Here is a 5,724-nt window from a genome sequence, read left to right on the forward strand (position 1 = left end):
GACCCAATGCTATTATGGGCTACTGGACTCGTTTAGAATATTTTGCTGAGTTTACACACCTATAATATTCAATAACGGAACTTAGAAAAAATGGGGTATATCTATGAATGTCCATTTTGTATCTGTGTATTCAAAGTGGCTTGGATAGATATATAGTTGCATTCTCTTAATGAATAGAATGATCTGTTCTAAAGGTGTTTGTAAATAGGATCACAAGTCCGCATCTTGTACAGCAATTAACCACCTAGAAGAATATATGCAGTGTATTATTTGTTGTAACTGTACTTCCGATTTGATTTGAAACTGTCTCATTGCTATCTGTTTATCAATAAAGCTTTGAAAAAATAAAATAAATAAAATTAAAATAGCTATGCAAAAATAAAACATGTATCCTTCACTTATGCTGTTGAACTCTTTTAATAACGCTTCAAGTTACAAAAGTATTCCCTCATGTAGGTCATGCATGGTCGTTCACACCTATAATCTCAGCATTTTCAGAAGTCTGAGGCAGGAGGATCACTAGTAGTTGAAGGCCAGCCTGGGATAACTATTTAATCCAAGGACAGCTTCAACTACATGAGACCTTGTCTCAAAATACAAAAAAAAAAATAGTTTCCTGAATTGTCAAAGATGGAAAGATGGATCATACTCTCTCAGTTAGAATCATGAGAACCATCCAATAAATTGTTTCGGACCAGTAAAGCTATACACGCTTGCAGAATCCTGCCTGGATAGCCAAAAAAAATCCCTCTCATCTTTCTTTTCTTCCTGCATGCCTGAGCCTTTGTCTTCATGGCACTTCAGCACTAATGGAATCTGCATCAACATCACTGGGGGCAAGTTCCTGTGAACTTGGATGTGTTCCCTATCTACACCTGCTAGCTGAGCTATTCAGGCCTCATGTGTACTTGAAAACTATGCTTACTAATACCTTTGACAGGTAAGGAAATTGTCTCTAATGAGGAAATATTCATGGGGAACAACAAACAAACATCAACCTCAAGAAGAGAAAACATCATAAGCAAAGAGCCCAGGGGGAAAGGGTGTGTGTCTTTAGCAAAACAAAATCAACCCAGAGATATTAACCCACTAAGATAGCAAAATAATTTTCTATTTTGCTCCCCTCACTCATGGGAAACTAATTGTTCAGAGAATAAAATGACAATGGAATAATTAAGTTAAAGAGCATTCATATAAATGTAAGTTTGAAACCCTAGAAACAGTGTGTACATCCTTTAATCCTCTTGCCCATAACTACGGTGTCAGGAATGCGTGTATTCCACCATACTTTTGGAGAGGTGATATCCTGATATCACATCCCTGTCATAACTTGGAGCTGAATTGGACCTCGTTCACCCATGGAAGTGAAGACCCAGGTAGCACAGCACCACAAGAACTCCTGATGTGAAAACAAGGTATGGAGCCAGGCAGAGCTCTCAAATGATAACATTTGGTGTTATGAGAGGCGGTAATGCCATGAGGGGAGTCACTTTGCTGAAAATACATTATTCAATCAATTCCTGGTTCTCAGCTGTTTCTCTCACTTCACTCTCAGTTTGCTTCAGCTGTCTTCTAGAGTTCAATCCTAAAGATCTTTCATTCTACACATAGAAATTAACATTCTCTTTGGGTAACCATTACTCAGTGGTTTGTTACTCGACCTCTTACAGTTTGTCTGAAGTCACTACATTTGTCTTCATTCTCCTCTACCCAAAATTTAAAGTATTAACTATCCTTTAAACATTTCTCTTTATGATTCTTTAATACTGTACACCATTTAAAACTTATGTACATCTATAATTCATAATAAATATTTATATGGAGAATATACTAACTTTGATCAACCAAATAATTATTCTTAGACTAATTTTCTGTCACAGATTTTGCCATTCATAATTTTTAGTTGATAATTCCAGTTACTGATCATATTATTTCTCTAATACCTACCACACACTTTATTCAGAAGGTACATCTACTTTCAAAGACTAAATTTTCACATTTAATTTTGGTTGCTTACATAGGTATGTTTTATTAAGATAGCTGATGTGGCATCTGCATTCATATATAATGTTTGAACTTTACTTGGAGATGCTATGAGTATCAGTTTAGCATTATTTTTCTAAAGATTTACAAACCTTTAAAAACGTATTTATATATCCACAAATCCTACTAATTACCCATATGAATAAAGGTTAGTATAATTTTTGTGCATGGAAACTTCTTTGATGAATTAAGCAAATGTGAAAATAATAAATAATCTACCATTTACAGAGTATGACATGGATAGCCCTTAACTATTCTTGTATGAGTTTAATGGCAAAATTCAAAGAACACGGGTTAGCATAATTTTGTTACATATTTAGTATGATAGCATCATAGTGCAGTATAAAATTCTAGATTTATTTCTTTTTTTAATTTTAATAATTTTATTTAGAAAGAAATAGCAATGATATAGTTTCAAAACAGGTTAGTAGTACAGTTATAATTAATACATTGAAAATTCTCTTTGTAGTAGTTATTCCTGGTACAAGATGCAGACATGATATCTTGTCTAAACACTATTAGTTCAAAACCTATTTCTCATTGAACTAAGAGAAAGTATCTGTATATTTATGCTATTTTGGATATACACATATATATTTTTTACTACAAAATTGTCCATCTTTATCCTCTTTTTGTTTACTTTTGTCAGAGATGTGTACTCCATTGCCATTCATATACTGTAGGTGCATGAACTCAGGAAAGCATTGATTATTTTAGATGAATTTTAAAGGAAAACATTAAATTAATATGAGAACAATATAGCCATTATGGAAATCAGTGTGGAGTATCCTTAAAAAGCTAGGACTGGAAATCCCATTCAAACCAGCTATCCCCCTACTGGGAATTTTCCCAGAAGAACTGAAAACGTCATGTCATAGTGATATATATGTACCTATGTTTATAGCAGCACAATTTGTGATAGCCAAATCTTGGAAACAACAAAGATGCCCATCACCTGAGGAATGGATGAAAAAGATGTGGTATTTTTATAGAATGGACTATTACTCAGCTATAAAGAATGATAAACTAGAAGCCTTCATATTTAAGTGGATACCACTTGAAGATATATTCATAAGTGAAATAAACCAGACCCACATGTGTAAATATCATATAGTCTCCCTAATATAAGAACTCAAGCTTTTTCCCCCTGTGGTGCTGCTTGGCCTGCAGGTCTGTGTAGGGCTGCGGATGCGGGTCTATATTACACAGGATGGGTTTTGTTAAGGTTGTCAAGAATAAGGCCTACTTTAAGAGATACCAAGTGAAGTTTAGAAGACGACAAGAGGGAAAAACTGATTACTATGCTAGGAAACGCTTGGTAATACAGGACAAAAATAAGTACAGCATGCCTAAATACAGGATGATAGTTCATGTAACTAACAGAGATATCATTTTTCAGATTGCGTATGCCCATATTGAAGGGGATATCATAGTCTGTGCGGCATACGCACATGAACTACCAAAGTATGGTGTGACCGTTCTTAGCACTGCTGATTAGGAGAGGAGGGTGAGAACCGCACCACGGGCAAGACCAATAAATCCTAGTACTTGCCTTGGTGAACCATCGCCAAAGCCTACCTGCGGCCCAGCACACACACAGCTCACATCTTGCACCAGCCTTCAACACTCTGGAAGAATACCCTTTTTGTATCTTCATTCAGCATCTTTTTAATATCATAGGTTTTATTTTACCATTTTATCTTCTCACAAAATATTATTATAGAGCGTCCCTGTATTCACCCTAACATTAGTCCCAAGCATGATAGCATCTTTTGAAAATGAATGAACTCCTCAGAATGGATACAAAATAGAAATAACCATCTTTAATTTTCACCTCTCAACTACATTCTGCCTCCCTACCGAATTGGTTCTTTAAAAAACACAGCCTGCAATAGGCACCTTTTTTCTCAAGCTCAGAAAAATGATGTAGCCACCTGCTAATATCCAGCAAGCTATTCAGTCTGCATTTTGAGAACAATGCAGTTTTCCACACTTTTTGTTTAGTTTACAGTATTATAATGGAAAGGTCTTGATGCATGAGTGGATTTAAATTTCTTTATAATCATTATGCTGTTAAGAGTATGCCAGAAAATGTTTATAGAGCTATTTAATATGCCTTCTGCTATTTAATATACCAAATGCTTTTCAGAGAAATGCAATTTAAATACTGTGCTTAACATATTTTACTAAGAAACAAATATTGGATTATTGTTCTATAAAAAACAAAGCAAAGTATGGTGTGAAAGTTGGTCTAACAAATTATGCTGCGGCATATTGTACTGGCCTGCTGCTGGCCCGCAGGCTTCTCAATAGGTTTGGCATGGGTGAGATCTATGAAGGCCAGGTAGAGGTGATTGGAGATGAATACAATGTGGAAAGCATTGATGGCAAACCTGGTGCCTTCACCTGCTACTTGGATGCAGGCCTCGCCAGAACTACAACTGGCAATAAGGTTTTTGGAGCCCTACAGGGTGCTGTGGATGGAGGCCTGTCTATCCCTCACAGTACCAAATGATTCCCTGGTTATGACTCTGAAAGCAAGGAATTTAATGCAGAAGTACATCAGAAACACATCATGGGTCAGAATGTTGCAGACTATATGTGCTACCTAATGGAAGAAGATGAAGATGCTTACAAGAAACAGTTCTCTCAGTACATAAAGAACAATGTAATTCCAGACATGATGGAGGAGATGTATAAGAAAGCTCATGCTGCTATACGAGAGAATCCAGTCTATGAAAAGAAGCCAAAGAGAGAAGCTAAAAAGAAGAGGTGGAACCATCCCAAAATGTCTCTTGCTCAGAAGAAAGATTGGGTAGCTCAAAAGAAGGCAAGCTTCTTCAGAGCTCAGGAGCATGCTGCTGAGAGTTAAACCAAATTTCTATGAAGATTTTTCAGATAAAGACCAATAAACTTATTCATCAAGCAAAAAAAAAAAAAACTCAAAAGAAGAAATCCAAATAGAAAGGTATAACACAATTAAAAGGAAAGTGAGAACTTGAGGATTGAACAATGAGGAGAGGGCAAGGAGAAAAGGTGGGAAACATGACAGGGGCAAAGCCATACATTTATACACATGAGATGGGTAAGGCAAGGATCCTGAGAATCTGCAGCATGTTTTTGAAGCTAGTAGTTAATTGGTAGGATTCTCACCCTGAATAACTGTATATGCTGATACCTGTAAACTAAGAGAACAATATTTAAATAAAAATGCAATACCCTTCTCTGAAAAAAACTAAACATAAAAAGAGAATACAAATGAACAACTATTTTGCATCTGTATATTCAAAATAGTTAGGATAGATATACAGCTGCATTCTCTTATTTCAATGAATAGAGAAATTTGTTCTAATAGTGTTTGTGGACAGGATATCGTGTCTGCATCTTGTACAATGAATAACCTCTAAGACAACAATATACAATGTATTAATTATTGAAACTGTCCTATTTATCGATTTTGAAACTGTCTCATTGCTATTTGTTTCTCAGTAAAATTATTTTTAAAAAATATGAGAACCCACAAGCAGAATAAGAGGGCTCATCAATATGAAAAAGCAAAACCTTTATTAGTATAGCTACAATAGTTAAGATATATTATGAATAATATTGTTCTACTGATATTAAGCACAGAAATGTTAAGCTATTGTTAACAAGAATGAATGTAATGTATAACTTTCTTTT

The 5,724-nt window shown here is 35.2% G+C and overlaps 1 pseudogene; it reads left to right on the top strand.

The window, feature by feature from the left end:
* Positions 1-3,253: 3,253 nt before the first annotated feature.
* LOC105742414 lies at positions 3,254-4,952 on the top strand (annotated as a pseudogene).
* The last annotated feature ends 772 nt before the right edge of the window (positions 4,953-5,724 follow it).

The sequence above is a fragment of the Octodon degus genome, unplaced genomic scaffold (assembly GCF_000260255.1).
Source record: "Octodon degus isolate 3935 unplaced genomic scaffold, OctDeg1.0 scaffold00050, whole genome shotgun sequence".
NCBI classification, from domain to species: Eukaryota; Metazoa; Chordata; class Mammalia; order Rodentia; family Octodontidae; genus Octodon; species Octodon degus.